We start from the raw sequence: 20,303 nt of genomic DNA on the forward strand, positions 1-20,303 counted from the left end.
TTAGTCTAACAATAATAGATTTGCCTTGTTGTTATGCAGTATGCTTGCACGTTGTTCCTACAATCACTTAGGAGATACGCTAGACCTTTTATGAATAGGATATTTTAAAACTTGTTATAATTGATACATAACCATTTCAACCAGGCGTAAGAACTCTATGACTAAATATTTTGTTCTGTGTGGGGAAATTTTGATGAGAACAGATAAAAATTAACAAAGCTAAATTTGACCATGCTGAAAAAACACATTTTCCTAACTAATTGGCTCAATAATGGTTTGCATTTCTTCAGTGTGTACTTTCCCTAAGTCCCTTGGAAGCTTTCCAGTGAGCCAGAAGACTGAGGCACCATGCTGGTGAGCCCTATGTGAATCACATCTGTGTCGTTGTTTTCAGCCTTCTAGGCTTGAACATATTGAAACAGTCAATGCTTGGCAGTTAAGCAAATAGGCTATTTTCCTTAAAGAAAGAAAACTCTATTACTGTTGTGCAGCATTCTCAAATCCTAATATTTACCCTTGTCTCAATAATGCATAATGGAGCACTAACATAAACCATCACCAGATTTCCCACAAAACCTTTCTTAAGGTTTTTAAGGTTTTTTAATTAACCTGTTTCCTTTCTTAAAACAGAAGTGGAAAAGAAATGAAAATCATCCTTTCATTCCTGCATTAATTGAGGATAAAAGATTAGATCTAAGTCCTTGAAGTCAAAGGAAAGACATAGGGAGGGTGACGGGCAAGAAAGGAGGGGGAACTTCCACTTTTCCACTAATTTTCTGATTCCACAACACAGACATCTCTATCTGAGCTAGTTGCCTGGGATCCGTTTACAGTCAATTGAAAGAAAGAGGCATTTCTGGAGGGTAATTTATCTGACGTATTTTAAACATCTTCCTTTTGGATGAGGCAATAAGGCCTTCATGAGCTTCAGGTAAAGCCCAAAATTATACACTCTAATTCTAGTGAGGCTTTGAATTTGCCTTTTTATCCTCTTAAATCAATTTTAGAGATGTGAAACAGCACTTTTCAAAGTGGCAATTTTAAATAAAACCAAAAGCAGATAGGTGAAGATTTGTAACACAAAAATAAGCCAATTCATGAGATAAAATTTCAGTCTATATAATTAAACACTCCTTATTTTATTCCCCTTGGGTGATAATGACATCGCTTTTAATTTTGCAAATATTATGGGAAAAGGAGAAAAAAGTCACCTTCAGAACTAGGATCAATTAACAACATCTAATTGATTTTACAGAAAGAAAACACAAATGACAGCTCCAGTAGTTCACGTAGAGCCCTATCTAAACCCTGGAGCAAAATAGAAGTGTTTCCAGTGTTATGAAAGTAATACTTAGTGGGTAGACATGGTTCCATTTGAAATGTTTCTTGATTTTCTATTTTTTTTCTCAGGATTTTTTTTTGTACCAAGACCAGTTAATTTTATTTTGGTGCAAATGGTGTTTTGGGAAATTTCAAACAGATTTTAAAACATTCCAGCAGATATGACAAAGTAAAGCTCTTTGGGAACATTTTCCTTCCTTTCACAGCAGTAGCTGTGGGTCTTTCATCTTCAGTATCACTTTCTTCTCTAGCAAGGAGGTAAAGACAATGGATATTGCTCATTTTAAAATATTCTGGCTACTGATTGTCTACACATTGCACATTACAGTTTTGTTTCTTAGAAAAAAACTTCCTAAAATGCTGATTCAGATAATCCATTTGTTGCCCTACCTCATTTTTTTTTGTCCTAATTGTGGCAAATGAAGTATCTAGAACTGAGACTACCACAATATTTTATTAAAATTGAAGTACAGTATCTTACTCTAGACAAAGACTCCTGGATGGTGTTCTCTGAACCTAATTAGACTGTCTTGTCTATAGGGCAGCAGCCCAATTGATGAACAAAAGTCAGCGTAATGGAGATAAATTAGATGAGCTGAGTACTCATTTCCAGACTCATTTGGAACTTCCTTTTGGCCTTTTATAGGCTAGCAAGGAAGTAGTAGAAGTGCAGACTATAAAATGTGATCACCACCAAAGAAACATAAATGAGGGGGAGATGAGAGGAAGGAAGCTGACCATCTTTGCTGATAAATAGAAGTTAGAAAACACATCATTTCATAGTTCAGAAACCCCATCAGAAAAACAAAGGTTATAGCTGTCATATTCATATAAATGGAATATGATTTGCAAAAGTATTTGCTTTTTATGTCATCTACATTCTGTATTTACAGAAATAAGTCTTTGAACTCTTATCTTTAATTTGCTGACTGATTGTCATTAAAGTTCTACTGTTTGTCACAATCACACTCTACTGGTAACTTCAAGACCATTTTCGTGTGAAATTCTTATAGATGTTGAACCAATAAAACATGCACATGTCCATGATCTCTCCACATAAAATTTATTAAATAGCAACAGCAGTTCAAATGATAGTGATACTGCCACACTGGAAAGTGTAGAGCAGAACTGATGTCAAGGCACGTACAGTAACTCAAAGTATAACCAAAAAGAAAATAAATTAAATGGAGAGACTGAATACATTTGAAAACAATATCTGAAAATCATATAATGATCTAGAGTGACTGAATGATGAAGCACTGTCCTTTGTTACACTAGCATTCTTTTATCAGATATAAATCCAGAGGGGCGTTATAATCGTCTAATCTGACCTACAAAGCACAAGCCACAGATTTTATCAAGTTATTCTATCATCAAGTCTATAACCTGTGGTTGAGCTAAATCATTGTTTTCAAAAAGGTAGACAAACATGATTAAAAAGATACCCATTACAAATTGTTTTCACTGTTTGTTTTCTGTATCATCCAGAGGCTGAATCAGAGAAACTAGAGTACGTTATCATTGTACATTATCAGATCTGTATTAAGTTGCTGCTGGTTATGATAGTCACAAAGAAGTTAGTACAACTGTGCTTATCTAAATATGTAACGTTAAAAACAATGCAAATATTCAGTATACACACAATGGGCTGAAACACAGATGGCCCTGGAGAGGAACATATTTCCCAAAACATCTCACTAAATCCTGGGTTGTTTTCCCAGTCACAGACCAGCCTGAAGCCTCCATACTAGGAATGTTAGAAGCAGGAAGAAAAAAAAAAAATCATGCTAGTGTTTTTCCAGCAAAGTCTGAAGACAATCCCAGTGTAACCAGCTTGCCTGCTCCTATGTGTATGGTCTGTTGTAACTATAGGAAAGGGTTTTTAACTACTTTGTTGCATTGCCCAAAAATGTAGATCACAAACAGCAGATGGATCGAAACCCCAGCTAATTCTGAACAACAAAAAAGATGGGGATTGTGGTTAGGCTCAGGTGAAGAGCATCTGAAATGAAATATCACTTCATTTCTTTTTAAAAATTTCATAACTTTTTGGTTTTATCTCAGTTTAGGTTATGAGATCTTGAAGAATGTTTGCTGCTAGATGTGATCCATTTCCTTTCTGAAGGTGGTCTTCTAGACAAACTGCATTGTTTACTATTTCATTTTCTCTTTAGCTGAGTAATTTCTCCTTGGAACATACATATGCAAGCARAAAAAAAGCACCAAAAAGTGTCAAACATGAAAGCAATATTCCTAACACAAGGATGTTTATAATCTAATAGGGTTTTGTCCACTTACCTTGACAAAACCAAATTTTCTTTTTCGGAATATCTGTGATTCCAAGAAAAACAATATTGGTAAGTAGGAGGTAGAACAAGAAACAAGAAGAATCAGTGTTGTAGGAAACAATTTTACCTTCAACAAAGTGGTGTACACGTGCTGTAATGAAGTACAGCACTTCTAGTAGAAAACCATTTCAGTATTTGCTGCTTGGAAATGAGGTGGATCTGGTCCCTGGGTGACATGGGATCAGGCAGAAGTAAGCAAGCAGTTAAGTGGGTGTTTGACCCCCAGAGCAAGATAGGTTTTACAGTTTGCATGATTCAAAGTCCCCACTCAGTTCCAAGCATTGTAACACGTTAATTGAAAAGATCAAATAAATCAAAAGTTCCAAAGTAACTCAAGAATTAAGGAAAAAATAATGCATACATTAATTCCTCTTATATTTTGCAAGTAAATTGTAACACAGTAGATTAAGAAAGATATATTCAATTGTTAAAAATCCCTATATCCCCTGCATCTTGTACTACTCTATCAGTTTTTTCTCTCTCTAACCAGCAATCAATGATAAGCATCCTTAACCATCTGAAGGGTATAAATATCAAGAAGAGGAAAAAACTGTTTAACATGGCCCATAGGGAATTATGGGATGAAACAGAGCAAAGGCTGAACTTGGAAAAGAAATGCTAACAATTAGATGTATCTGATCATGGAGCAATCCTCCAAGAGAGTTTATCAAAACCCTGTCATCTAAGATACTTTAAAATGGATAAAACGCTTGGAAATTTACTCAAAAGAACTATTCTGTATTGACACAGGGACAGACAAGATAATGATAGAGGCAAATCTTATTTCTTTATAACTTTTGCAGTCCTATGAATTGTAGTTTTCACCTACTAGAAATGTTGACTTCTTGTATATTTACTCATTTTTGTTGCACTGTTTTCCTAACGTTTTCATTCTCTCTTCAATTTTGTTCTGAAATGTTTCTCTTCATTGGAACACACCAGAGTTGGATAGCTTTAGGGAGGAACAGTTAAAATGCATGTGGATCCAAACTCAAGCTCAGCCTTTTTGGAAAGTTGCCTGGTGCAACTGAGCAGAATCAGTCACTTATGTGTAATATTTATTTATTTTATCAAATATCCTATTCACCTTACTTTAGCTAATTGGTATTATACTGCTAGACTGCATGGATTTAAACTGAAGGAGGCTGTCATGCGGAAAGGAATCCATAGATGAAACTAAAGGGAAAGGTAGGGTATATTTCTAAGAGGAAGCAAGAGGAAAGCTGTTCATCAGAAAATATCTGCCTTTGGCTCCAAACATTTACTCTCTCTCCATGTCCTGATTCAGAGGCTCATATATACGATTACTAATGCTGTACTACAATATTCTAAAGCAATAAATATCATTGCTATCAGCACTGCTTGTAAATAGCTAGTAATATCCCAACAAAAAGAAGCCTGTTGCTATTTTGCACACATGACTAAGATAAATTACATCTCTTATATTATGATTACAACCATTACTATTGATAAACAACATAATTAGAAAGAGAGAAAATGAATATGAATAGATTAAATATAAAATATAAATTAATTTAAAAAATTATATAAATAATGTATAAATTATGATATATTAAGTATACTGATAGTAATAACAAAATCAACTGTAATCCAAAGAAAAGAATAAGCTTTTCAGAGGAAAACATGAGGAATTTTGGAGAATACATTTTCATGGTCCTAAATTTCTTATCTTCCTTAGCCAAAGAGAAAAGATACTTTCCACATTTTGGCCAGACATTCTGGATTCTGCACTTTAGGATATATGTTCTTATTTACATTTACATAAGTTACATACTTCAGTATACTCAAACTGTGTTTTACCATTCTGTAAGTTCAATTTACAGTGACCTTTTCTAAAAATACACACAAAATATGCAAATATATGCATATGCAGATTTTTGTCCAAAAGAAAACAAGAAAACCTTATGAGAAAGCAAAGTTCTGCATGACCAAATTTTAAAATCAAGTCTTACATGCAGGTGTGTTCATACCATAAACCTAAATTGTTGGCTTTTAACAGCAAAGCCACATGTGCAAAGTGAATATTTCTATGATGTGTACAAATTTAGGATAAGTATTCAGGCACAGTTGTAATAGCTCTTCTAGTCCAATACAGGCTCTTACACCCAAATAATTCCAGAAGGGCCAGCAGATTCACAGTTAAGGGAAGTAGCACAAATTCATCAGGCTGGTGATTAAATCTAACAGGGAACTAAAGTTATGTCCAATGTGTAGTTTTAAAGACATGAGTCATCTAGATGAACATGTTTATTGAAATTGCATAGTAAAATATTGGCAAGCTTGAATTATTGTATATGTTTTTGTGTCTGAATTGACTGATTCTTACCTAAGCAAGTGTAAATCATATAGGCTAAAACACATTCTGTGATCCTTCTTCACAATGACAAAAACGATAAAATATATTAGAAAAAAATTGCTTTTTCAGTATAAAAGGCCTCAGCATTACTGTTTGCATATAAACAGCAGAATACAGATGTGTAGGAAGAACAAAAGTACAGAAAGATTCAATGACTTATTCGCTCAAGGTTATAGAGTAGGTCAGCATCAAAGAAAACAATCTGAAGATACATCTATCCAGCCATGGGCAGGCAGTTGTACATCTATTTTTCTGCATTACAAACCATCTGGACATCAAAAAATTCCAATCCAAAAGCTGTGGAGCTAAATCAAGCTAATATGCCATGTCTCTCTGGGATGGTTTAGCAAGGGTTCATACCTTTCTAAGACTGTTATGCTGCTTCTGGACTGGAAAGACTCCCAATAGAGGTCCACCACTGCTTTGAGACAGGGACCAACACTGTATCTAAGCATTCAGGTATTCATTAAAGACTGGGCAGAATGTATCTCAAGGAGGGAGAAACCTGGAGGACTGTTGTAACTGGAAAAACAAGTTAATTAAGGTGTGTTTGCTAGTGGAATTAGCTAGTGGAATTAGAAGATATGTTATATCTTCATATAAGGAAGATATGGCCCACCCAGGTATAGTGAAGTGTTTAGCATTTCGCCTGTAAGGGACAATTACCTGGCCGGAGCAGGAGCAGACRGGAAGTGGCTGGTTTCTGTCCTGCCCTGAAGGGGTTACTGACGGGGGGCCAGAATCTCACAGTTCAGCTCAGAAGAAAACCATGCTGACCCAGGACTCTGCTCAGCAAAAATTATTCATGATTGCTGTCCAGCACAGTGGAAAGTCCAGTATATTAGCAAAGGTGATGAAAAAGAGAAAGCTTGCACATAAATACAGAAATCACTAATTAGAGATAGGAATTTTTAAACTATTTAACTACTTCAGGTAAAGAGGTGATTTTCCATCAGAAGAGTGGAATGCAGTCGTAATTACAAGGCTACAGCAGGTACCCCTTGCCCTTCAAGAATAACTAAGTTATAGAAGCACCATTTAATCAATATTTGGGGGTTGATGTAGGACAGCATTTCTCCTTTTAAAGCACATAATTTGATAAAATGGTAAAAGAAAAGCTCATAGAAAAGTACAAGTTGCCTATTACTAAATCAAAACAAAGGATTGTCTGCTACCATGATCTTTGATTAAGCACAGACAAGGAAAAGCAGCTGCTGTCTAGTGCCCAGTGATAAAGACTAAAGCAAATGGATAAAGCAAATGTAAGCAACCATAACAGAGACAAAATCCCCCAAAAACCTTTATTGGCCAATTTCAGTCAAGCAATTTAACACAAATGGGTTAGGTGAGCAAGAGTAAGAAAACAGAAATCTCTAAGAGCTGGATTACTTCAACAATTTTTAGGCAAACCAAATTCCTAAAATTCTGTATGTTTTATTAATACTATAATACAGAACAGTAGGTGCTGGACTTCAAAGAAGCCACCAATCTAACACAAAAATCAAAATTATTTAAGCCAATATCTAGAAAAAAATGCCAGGAGCTCTCTACTATTAGACAGAATAAAAATAAATAAATAAAGTGAATAAAATGATCACAATCCAGGCTTTGGAGTCCCTTGACAAACCTACAATTGAGTGAATACAATTCATTAAAACCTAATTACAAAAAAAATCAATAGTGCAATTTAGCCTAAACTAAAACTCATTGTTATGCACTAAACATTTGAAAACTCAGGTCTTTATGAACAGGGCTTAAGTGACATTGTATATTATATCGTGGAGTGTCTCTGAACAGCAATTAGTACAGGCTGCCTGACTTTACTCAAAAAGGATATTACAATAAGTAGCTCTAGTAATAGTGCATCTGTAAACACCCACTCTCAAGGATGCAATGAAAAAAAGAAACAGTGCTACTAACAATAGCCTATAAATCCAATTTAAAAGGAAAAATCAACTACCCATAATCCAAAATACATACTCTGCAGAGTTCACTATTCTTATTACAGCCTGAGGAAGTAAGTAGCCACATTTTGCTTTTAGTTATATTATCTGTAATTCCACTGACATCTCTGACAGTGGACAATGATACAGAAAGCATAGCTTGGCCTGCAATTACTCTTTTATAGGAAGGTCAGACAGAATTGACTCAGAGCAATAATAGTTAGTTTTTGTAGGAATTCTTTTAAAATTTAAATATGATAATATTTCTAAAATTTTTAACTGTCCTAAAGTGTAAAGAAAACTACCACTATAGCAATATTTTTTTATTAAATACTATGGAGTAGTATACAAAGTTGGTTTTCTATTACAGACCCTCTAAAGTGCTCTGAAGGATTATACTTTGGCCTCTCTGTCTCCCACAATGGTTGGGTATATATTTTTAAACCATATGCCCTTCTCTCAGACTAAAAGACCTGATGCACCCTTTGAAGCCACTTAACTACCTGTGTACACTAGCTTATTTGTCAATATTTTGCATAGACAGGTATACTTTCTGGTCAGTCAGTGTTATTTCAATTAATATTAACTGCTCTGCTGAGGTTCCTACCTACCAAAACCACTGCAGGCAAGAACTGCTGGCTAGCTTCCATGTTTTATTTGGGGCTTTTTAGTAAAACCTCTTGGAATTACAGAGCCTTAGTCCCCCGCTCATTCTGCAGTTTTCCCTCCAGAAAAAGATATATTCCAGCAATCAAACAATTCAGTCCACATCCATAGTACTGACTTGCTCCTGAATAGGGAAAGGAAGAACACTGAAGATTCATGATCTTAATCATTATAAACAAATGGCCAGAAACCATTCCGGGGCTCTCCCCAGCTTTTAAAGGCCAAAAGGGAACCATTGTCTGGGATTAGATGCTGGCATCATACTGCATCTACACATAGCACATCCTCAGGAGACACTTCAGTGTCTCAGCCATGACATTGTCCTCCCCTCAGTAATGAAATGGCCATTTTGGTTTTACTAGCAGGAGACGTAAATGTGAAGGGAACTAAGCAGAGGCTGGCCATTGGAGGGACAGGTTGCCGTTCTGCCAATACACTTCAGTGGTGGAAGTAAAGATGAGAGCTGGTTTAGGAAGCAGCACGGTGTGAGCCCTCTAATTCTGTAGGGGAAGAAAAAATCTACAAAATATAAAGTGTGTAATGAAAAAACAGGATAAGAAACTTGTGTGATTGAGAGAAAGGAAAGGCTTTGAACAGGAAGGCCTTAAAAGGCTTATAAATCCCTGACAGGTGAAAACCAAACTGAAACCAGGTTAGATGTAGACATAAAAAGAAGAATGGTCTAGGGCATTAATGTAGAATTCAAGAAATGTGTTCAGTTTCAAAATGCACTTCAAATGACCTTAGAAGCCAAACACAGGTGTTTATGCTAATGCTGCCTTACAGTAGTACTGCTACATGGTGCAGTATGCATCATGGACTGTGCAGGACACTAGCTCTGACCCATAAGCAGTCTCTCAGGCAACAGTAGGCTTGTGTGGTATTTATTCTTCATTCATAAGCACTGCTGAGAGACATGGCTTAACTCAGGCACTGTGCCACCACAAATATGCTGTTCCCAATTCTCATCTTAGCATGGTCACCACTAATGGAGTATCTCTGTACTCCCCTGGTTGTACGCCTCAAATCTCTCCAATTAATGGGGATAATAAAAATAATAATGCTTCTGTATGCTGCAATGATGTTGTGAGAAGTAATAAATATACTTCAGTTTATGACATGCTCAGGTAATACAACAGTGGGACCACCACACAAAAAATGTAAGCGAAATGATAATTGAAATAAAGGAGGAAAACCATACAATTTCTTTAGAGTAACATTCTATCTCAGGGCCACACCAATATTTTTCATCTGCCTTACTCTATCTTCCAGTAGCTTTTTTTTCAGGATCCCGAGGTTTTCCTCAGACAACCAAAACCATTCATCTCACACGCTGTATTCTATTCTATTTGATCTGTGTCAGTGGAAGAAAACAAACAGACCAGAAGAATGTGGCACCATACTGCCGTTTAGGTGGAGCACGCAGAGATCTTGCATATTTTCTGGCACATGCATGAGGTTGTTCCAGCAGAGGCTGCACCAGCTGTCTGATATTTTGACATTTCTATTACATTTAACTAACCTAAGTGATGACACAAACAAACAAACAAAAAAAACCCAAACAAAACGCCACAACTTCTGTCACCAGTGCAACGAAATCTTCAGACAAGCTTTGGCTGGTTTGTTTCATCAGCATGCTTCATTATCCAGTTAGAGCTGGGAGCTTAAATAACCTCTAATAAGGAACAATGAGGATCTAAAAATGATGCATGGTGACAATGTGTTAAAAAGGTAACAAAACATTCCTGCACTAGCTATAATTGCAATGAAAATAGCATATAAACTAATAAGCTATAACATTCAGATGAAGGGACTTACAAGGGCAGAGATAACAAAAACACTATTAAAAGAGAACTCAGTAATTTCACTAATACTTCACAGAAGAAGGTCACGTCCTTCGGTAATTCCAGCTAAGTACTTACCAACAGTTTTCATAGCAACATATTAACTACAATAGTAGAAGCACTGTGTTATGTTTTGAATCAGAAGATATATTTCGGTGGTACACCATGACTGCTCAGAGAAGGTGTTACAACAAGCTGAAACTGTGCTTGGTAGCAAGACAAGAAATGCTTCGCATATACCTAGACAAAAGTGAACTGAGAGCAATGCCTCTTCCTCAGAGAGGTCCACAAACAATGGAGTGTGATGTGTGTGGATTTCTGTCTGAATTAAACTAAGACTTGAGCTGAAGGATTAATGCTGCCCTTGGGCTAACATTCAAGTTCTTATATGCCAGCACTTGATCTATTCTCACAAGATTTTGGGTGCTTTCATCAGCTTTTCACTATCTTGGGTGCCATCTGAACAGGAAACAGGCCTGCGTTTTTCTTTCCCACCTAGAACAAAGACTGCATCTTCCAGATCACAGCTGAAATTCAGGAGCATTTTGAGGAGTAAGATTAGAGCTTCTGATTTATTCTTGGCCATGTTCATTCAGTAGGTATGAAAGCCCTTTAAATTTTCCATAATGAAAGAGAACATAGAAACATAAACCATGAACAGGTCTAGACAGAGCAGCAATTCTGGTGACAGCATTTGTACAGCCTCTCCTCCATCACACTCTCATACAAAACAGAGCACGTGCTATGCTGGGGAGCAGAAATGAGACAGCCACAGTCTTCTCAGCCTGTCTTCAGGCACACAGGAATATGCCTTCTGTCAGTTAAATGTGTAATTCCACTGAACTGAGTATGAACCATGCATGTATGGGGACAGCTCACAGTACCACCACACAAGGAGTCACTGGATGAAAGAGACACACACACACACACACACACACACACACACACACACACATATATTTTTTGGTAGACAGTGAACACTGTGCAGCCTTTGAAGAAAATAATTTGTATTATTAAGTTGCTAGCAATAAGGAAAGTGGTTCCCTGCCTAAATCTCTCTGGCTGAAATCAATATCTGAGGCACAATTTCTTCTTTAGGTCTGAACAATTGTCTGGCTGATATTTTTGAAAGGAAACTGCCCACTGGCTGACCACCTCTGTTTAAGGACCTCTCAAGATAAATGCTGTGAAATGCATGAAGTCCATAAAGATGCTACTCAGATTGCCTCATCAGGTTCTCTTCCAATCTACAAAACCCCACATATACTGAAATTTAGCACAGTTAAGCTCCAATGAGAAATTAACAACACAATGTAAAGATCATTTTTTTGGTCTCAATCTGTCATTTAAAAGCCAAAATAGTCTTCTGTATTTATACATACCCACCATCTCGCAGCTCAGACACCAACTTCGTAGACAACTTTTAATTTGGAAGTCCGAAAGTGTTCTTCTGCCACTTTGTCTTTCAAGTCTTGCAAAGAAGTTCAAGGGGATAGGTCTAAAACAATATATATAAATACAAGTTTAGCTGAAGAATAAATAGCCAATATTTTAACTTATGTACATTCTGAACACTAGCTGTAGATTTACTTCCGCAGTTTTCTGTAATTTCTATATAATATTAAGTAGCTAAATAACATTTTAAATAGTCAAAGTAAGGTTCAGAAGCCACCCAATTAAGCTTCAAAACATTCTTAGGAAAGAGAGCTTTAATATTCCAATAGAAGCATTTCTGTTGTTTTCAATGGGAAAGGAAATGGGTCTCCGGTCAGCAGTTATTACTTATCCTTATTTTACAAGTGGGAAATTATAGAGAGGAACACAAACCGAACAGCCCCGTGCCCACCCAGACTAAGAATGATGATGACCTCCCACATCCAACTTATTTATTCATGCTTATTCATCCAAACTACACCAGACCGTAACACTTATACTGCAAAGTTAATCAGAGAAAACAATACATTCAAAACCAAAAAAACTGAAACTAACCAGCAAAATTTATAGAAAAAGCTAACTAGATTCTGTGACACACTGATATTTCTGAAGTATATTTATATAGATATATATACACTATATATTTATTATATTATATATTTACATATATCCAAAGAAAGACATAAATAATGGATGGGCAGAGACCTAATTTAAAAAGAGTTTTGCACATCTTCAGGATTACAAATGTCACAGGATGCAGAAATACCAGGTCCCCCAGCCAATGCTAACGAAGGACGAGGGCTGACAACTTCTGTGTCATCCCTCCTCTCTCCCTCCTCACTAAATTCACAATACACATATATAAAAAGGAATTCAGATTAAAAAAAAAGGCACATAACTGGGTGGAATCCTTTCAAACTAACAAATAAAATTATCATTCTACAGAGGATTTTTAAAAGACCTACAGAACTAGAAATACTTGAATTAGACTTCTTCTACAAGTTCTTACTTGAACGCTACCAAACCTATGGATCTGAGGAACAGGTAGGATTAAGACATTAGCGCTTGAAGAAAAAATCAGCAGCAGTTCCTCTGACTTTATTCTTTAATAAGAACAATAAACCTTCAATCTATCATGAAGGTTCTGCAAGGCCTTTAAAAGAATTTTGCAGTTTCAAGGTTACTTTGCAAAGGCTGTAAAATTGTGTTTTTAATATGAACAGAATTTTATTATTATTATTTTTTGAACAAAGCATTAATATAAAGCATATTTAGAGATAATCTGATGTTCTTAAATGAGCTATTACAGAATGAAAGTTAATAGTGCAAATAGGATTTCAGCCCACAGCATATCCTTGCAGGATGAATCAAGTGATGATCCACAGCATACAGTAGAAAAAATTGTTCACGTTGTCAAAGGGTTGTTGGTAAGGATATGCTTCTTCTGAGGAGTCTTTCAGGAGATCACACTGGCCACAAGGGACTTCAACAGTGAACATTTTTTTGGCTCAGAGAATGTACCTGGACGCGCCCGCACCACTGAAACAGCCTATGCCAGCTACTCTGCGTTGCTTCATTGCACTGAATGAGTTATTGAGAACACCCAGCAGCTGGCACTTGCCCAGAAGGCACTGGGGTATATAAGTAGCAGTATACAGGTGCACAAACTTCCAGGGCACATAACAAACAGAGCCACTGAAAATGAGGAAAAGGGAGCTGATAAATTCCAAGGACAATACTGAATCCAGTCCTATAACACAAAGGTGTACTTTTTCCCAGATTTAAGGAATCTGCAAGTTTAAGACCTGTAAGTGTCTTTCCTTCTACTTTCACTCATCCAGCTTTTCCTTCTTCTCCCTCTTCCATTCTCTCTGTTTCTTCTCTCCCTTCATTTCCATGGACTCACTAGCCCTGGGCATTCATTCCAGACCAAGAAATCCTAAGAGCAGAGAAACACTTATACGCCAGAGTATGGCAAAACTCRAGTTACAAAACTGCCGAGTTAGGAAGTTCCCTGCCTGACATGTGGGAAATTATGGATCACCATCTTCAGTCCAGTCATCTAATGTTTATGCACTGTGTATATGCATAGCACATATCTCAAGTACTTTCTGAACTGCAGGTTTTGCACACAACCAAGACTGGGTGCAGAATAGTAGGCACATAATGGCATAGAGCACCTAAAAAAAGGTTTGGTTATTTATTCCAAAGAGCTCACTAACCCTTCCAGGCACATACAATTTACAGGACAATGGGAAAACAAGGAATCTAAAGAAAGATTTGGAAGCAAACAGAAAAGAATAGTTTGGCAACACAGGAAAGCTGGTGGTTGTTCTAAACCTAAATAAGAATAATGCATGTTCTAAAGAGAGGTCAATTTTTGAGGAAGTTGTTTTTATTATGTTTGTATTAAATATATGTTTGTGTTAAATCTGTTTAATATCACAGCACGGAGTTATTTGAAAACATTTCACATTTTCTCCAAAGTTGAACAGTGCTTGAAATTTTTTGGCATATAATGTTAGAGTTATGATTTAAAAATATATATATATATACATACACATATATATATATACACACTTTGAGAGGAAAATAAATATTGTAGAAAAAATTCAAAAGTAAATCATATGCCACAGAGGGGAATACAAAAAAGAATACAGTTTATAACACTGCCAGTTTATGCAATGAGATGTAAACCACAAACATTTTCAAACACCGTAAGGTACCGCACAGGGACTAAAACCTCTAATAGTCTTATTCACAGCTTTTACAGAACATTTCTACAGCAGTTTATTTCAAGGAAATATGTGGTGCTATATTTATATGTTTCTATTGTTTGAAGATTTATTTTTTGGTTGAATTGTGAAGATGCTTTCCAATTTGACTGCAAGTTAACTCAATTGAGACAAAACAACAAATTTTAATTAGACATGATTTCTTCTGCTTTCCAAGCCAGGTATTTTCTATGTGCAGTGGTAACTATATGAAAGTCAAACCTCCTTCATCTAAGGACAAAACACATTTTCACTAAGGTCAACTTCTGTCATGAACATATTCTAATTTGCTATCATTTGGAGGATGACAAACATCTCACTAGAAAAAATTTATTGAGAACTACTGCTGTCTGCATTTACCCCATCTCATGAAGAGACGTTTTTCTATATCTATTTTCATTTACGTACAGATTTGGCTTTGTTCACTGAATTAGCTCAGCTTTAGGGAAAGATCCTACCTATCACTCTGCTGGGACAATATAGTCTCTCCTTAATTTCTCTTCTGAATGGGCCATACTTTGATAAATCTATTTACACTGTTAAGGCTGAGATAAATTGGAATAAGGGCTACGATTCAGCAAGGCTCTCAAGAATGAAATGTTTAAGTACCTAGTATATTTTGGAACCCAATTTTTTTCACTTTCAAAATCCTGAATAGACTAAGGGTCATTTTTCTTCTAGTAATCCTAGTAATCCCATTACCTTTTTAATTTTTTTTTGGCCTGGAAATAGTCCAGAAATCATTATACCGTATTCTATTTTCTGATAGGTAGCTAGTTTAAGAATGTCTCTTTCATACATCTATTTACTGCAAAAAAGTTAACACTAAACTGAAGAGCTGACAAATTCTTATATGCCTATAATTAGCTAAATATTTAATTAAATATTTAAATGCAGATATAACAGTAATAATTAATGCATTAACTATTCCTTCAAAATTAAAATATGTGAAGAAAATTTCTCTGAAAACTTGACATATATCTTCAGAGGATAGTCTATTCTTTCCAATGAGCAATCAGCTGTCTATAGGATTATTCTGCAAGTAATGATTTTTCTGCCAAAGCAAAATACAACAGACTCCCCTGAAGTAAGTTTGTCTTGGTAAGGTTTCAAGAAAACAGATTGTGACACAAACCTCCTCAGGTTCATATATTTGCACTGTTATGCCTTCTTAAATAAACACTTCTGTTAAAATGTTTATCCACTAAACACACAAAGAACAGTTTCATCACAAGCACAAGCATTGCTTTTATACAGATGAAGTGGAGGGCTATACATGCACTAGAATCTCACAGTCAACAATTTCTTGATATCACAAGCAAGCCTCCAAAAACTTGAGAAGAGCTGAAAGATATTGTTCTATGTTTCCACGAAAAAGTATATCACTAAGTACTAGCTAGTTACTATTAGTCCTTGTGAATAGTTATCCCACTTTTGAAACAAAACAAAGCAATGAGTATTTTTACAATACCATAGCTTTAGACTTTACCTGCAGCCAACACATTACACATAATTCTCCATCCATCGAAACATTCTCTCCCTGAAATCTGGAAATAATATAATATGTACTTGCAATATTATTTTCACACTTGTGATGACAGAAATGTGTTGTTTTCACACTTTGAAGAACCCACCAACTGTCAGGACCCTGGAGCCAGCACTTTACTAGTCACAACTGATTCCTACTGGCAGTGATCACTAGAAAAATGAACTCTGAAACAGATGTCTCTGAACGAACTGGGACACAGATCCTGACGTTCAAATTCTCACAGAGGCCTATGACCTCACCTATGGGTTGTTTACGACCTGTCCAGTTCAGCTAGCCTCTATTTTGGGGTGATGCTGTGAACAGATATGAATGTCCAGGACTGTTTTTCAGTATGATTTGACTATCTGCATTCCTAAGGCTTTAACCAAATCTTCTAAACTAGTAAGTCCATCTGTAACATCACATTATAGGCCTTATTCCAATATATACTTTTCTATATTATAACAAACATTTGGTTCTCCGAGTGTTTGTTTAAGGGTTTAGGTCTCAAGAATACCCTGAGAGAAAGTTTACAGTGAGAATGTTTCCTCTCTGAGCAAAACTGAAACACTGAGCCAGCAGCACTAATAGTAGGTATGAAGACTACCACCACATCTCTTGAGTATACAGAACAAAAGAATTGCTCAGTGTTTTAAAAGCACTTGCCTCTGTCACCTGTCCCCACAAATGAGGGACACCTTAACTTTCCCTGCAGCCCCTAAGAAGATTCAGAACCTGTTCTTTGGCATTTAATTAGGAGAACCTGAAAATGAATGAACAATATTAAATTATTCTTATGCTTTTGAAATCGTTTCCCTTTTTGTTACTCTACGATAAAAAAAGAGTGTCTTACAGATTTAGTAAAAGTTGCCCTTTATTTTGCAATGTGCTCTGTTAGCACAGACTCCTGTTCCTGTCAAGCTCTACTGAGCTTAGTAAGGCTATGCACAGTTGTAGAGGCTTACAGTAGCAGGTCTGAGATCTTGATCAGACTCTTTTCAAGATGTTTTATCAGAACACAAAATCTAAAGAAAGATCTATGGCGTTGAACCAAGTAGAACAGCATTTGGCTGACGTATATTAAGTAGGGCTCAAGGCATGTAAAGTTAGGAGCTTAAATTTATTCTATAATCAGTGAAGGTAGGAGGTCTCAGATAATAATTCAGAACATCTAAATTTCATCTCTGAAGTTGGATGAATGCTTCTAATTCCACTTCTAGAATCCAGAACCATGCTTCAGGTGTCTTGAGTCTCATATAAAGYAGAGATAAAGCTGGACAGTTCAGTATGGGACCCTAGGAAGCATTTCAGCCAAACCAGGATGTGCCCAGAGCTAGCCAATGGGAAGTGCTAAAGGGAAGGGAAGATCTGTAATCCCACCCTTCCTCAGCATCTGGCATGTCTTTGTGTCCATTACAAATCCAGAGTCCAGAATCCTCTCCGGATAGCAAATGAAGGTGCAAGTGCCAATCACATTTTCTCATCTACTGGTTATAGCCCTGCTTCTTCTGCCTAGATACAACGCTCTCTAGTTCTAGGATTTTACAAGGGACAGTCATGTCTAGAATTATTACTGAAATAATTGTTGTAGAAGATGTTCAGACTGCTCAAGTTCTTAATTACTGGATGACAGACTGAAAAAAATGAACCAAACAAACCCAGGAAACAAAAGGGCAAACCAAACAAGAGGAGAAAATGGCCTTGCTATACATATTTAATGAATCACTGAAAATATCCAGCACAAAAGCTTAGAGAGTTAAATTGAAAATGTGTGTATGATAAATGGATATAATACTGTCTATGTAATGGGTTTCCTATTTAAATTTTGTGAGGATTTAATCAGTTGGGCACAGCTGTGCAGGATGCACCATAAACTATGTTGAAAAATACGTAGACATGTACATTTATCTGCTACAAATTAAGCTCACTTAGAGGTGGTCTTAATGGACCATGTAGCAATCATTACAAACATAAATTTTAAACTGTCTCTTTCCAGTGAATTTCCTTTGAAAAAAAAATTAATGCTCATCCTTAGTGGAGCACAGTAATAAATGGAAGTACCCTTAATCTGTTAAGCACTAATAACCCAGCAATTATTCATTATGAACCCCATGCTGTATAATGTATGTCTGTTACAGTTTTATTAGTGATTCTTTACTTAACCTGCAAAGGTATAATTTTTATTCTAAGATACACCTTATAATTATATGATGTGTCAAGTGATATACCATTAAATTTTACAAAATTCCCTGTCACCTTGGTTTGTTGTAAAACATCTGTACAGCAAAGGATTGGTAAGGATAATAATGATTTACGACCTTTAGACTTTCTGCTTCTACAAAAGGCAGCAACACCCACCTTAGACATCAAAAAGCTATGACTTTATTACAGTGTGACACATAAATAATGTATAAATTATTTAACCCAGGAAATGAATAACACCAAAATCAAAGAGAATCAGTGACCCATTTGGAGCTGACTAGAAGGTTGCAGCAGTGGTAAGTTCTCCTACAGAGATTGTCGCTTCAAGTCACTACTATGCTGCTTTGGTGTACCTGATCTTGAGCATTCACTATTTTTCAAAGACGGAGAAGGAGGCCATTCAGTCCATTCACTGAGGGGCCCTCTCTCTCCCAGATAATGCAGTGTTTCCCAGAATACAAATTGTCAAACTACAAAGAAAAATCCATAACTCGATAACTTCTGTTGGCTTGCTTCTTTTCTGCCCTCCAACAGTCAGAAAGGAGATTATTTGCTCTAGGAGAGCAGATGAAGCCATCAAGCTTCTTGTATAAACCACAAAGGACCCTGAAAGTAGCAAACCGTGACTTCAAGCCAGTCATAGGGCAAGTTATCATTGTGGAGAAGTGACCTGTCTCAAGTTCACCCATTGCAACAGAAATTTGGGCATTCAGCATCCTGAAGAATATGTCCTTTCATTCTCACCTTTCAGGAATATTAGATAAAGAACTTTTCCACAGAAAATATAGAATTTTTTATGTCAGTTATTTTTATTTTGTGTGGAGCCAACAACACCCTGTAGTTAATGTTGCCTAATACTTTTCTTCTTAAAAACTTGTTTGACAGTTTCTTTGCTAATTTAACTGTTCAAACTGCAGTTTTCCAATATAGGCCTCTTCTTTGTCTTTAATGCATTTGCCAAATATTCCATCCAGCTTTAATCCAAACTGATGAGGACAGACCCTGACATTTGCTGCTCTTGCCCTCTCAACAGCAAGGAGCAGCTAGCTCTCCTGCACTTACAATAGTCCCTCAACTGACATTCCTGGCAGAAGAAGCAATCTGACCGAAACATAAGAAGTGGGGAACCAGAGATGGTCATGCATAAGACAGAGTCCTGCAAAGTGGAGGAGTGGGGAGTGAAATGAGATCATTTAAATATGCTTCAGTCAAAATGAAAATGAGAACAAGAGAAGAGGAGACAAATACATATGGAAACATGACAGAGAAAACTCTTTGATTACAGAGGCTAGTACATATGTTGTATATATAATGAATATTTTTTAAGTTCAGTGGTTGATTCAGAGATGCTGTCACATCGTATTCTCTATATTGCTTTGAAGGATTTTTGTGCTGAAATGTCAGCTGGTCAAATCACCTAAAGGCAAAAAGAAATTGCCCTAACATTATGCATGGCAATTCTATTGCTCAGTGCCGTATAGCACTGTTTTCTAAGAATAGTTGTTTCAAAAGAAAGCTCTTCTTCAGTGTGAGCCAGAGGCAAGTTGAATTTTCCCTGAAACTGGCTATAGGCTTTGTGGAAACATTAGGAATATTAAATATTCATGTATCTGATTTAGTAAAATTCAGGAGGATAAAGGCATAAAGTAGAATAGTTTTGATGTATATATTTTAACATTTAATACCACAACTTGAATTACAGACACTTTGACAAAATGCCATCAAAGAGAACAAATTCTTGGAAAACTCCCTTTTGCTTACTGTGGTTGGCAGGTGTTTATTTCATTCAGGTCATTATTTTTCATCCCAAAATGGCAATGTTCAGAGGTTTGGCCTTTTAACCAAA

At 36.2% G+C, this 20,303-nt stretch overlaps 1 long non-coding RNA gene across 1 annotated transcript in view; it reads right to left on the reverse strand.

Annotated features, from left to right (window-relative positions):
* The window catches only part of LOC112962537, a 211,132-nt gene that overhangs the window by 20,377 nt on the left and 170,452 nt on the right, over window positions 1-20,303 (reverse strand). The window contains exon 4 of the long non-coding RNA XR_003252345.1: window positions 11,902-12,017. This is a non-coding gene — a long non-coding RNA (uncharacterized LOC112962537). The remainder of the gene's footprint in view (window positions 1-11,901; window positions 12,018-20,303) is intronic.

Source organism: Apteryx rowi, unplaced genomic scaffold, assembly GCF_003343035.1.
Source record: "Apteryx rowi isolate R43461 unplaced genomic scaffold, aptRow1 scaffold_1, whole genome shotgun sequence".
NCBI lineage: Eukaryota > Metazoa > Chordata > Aves > Apterygiformes > Apterygidae > Apteryx > Apteryx rowi.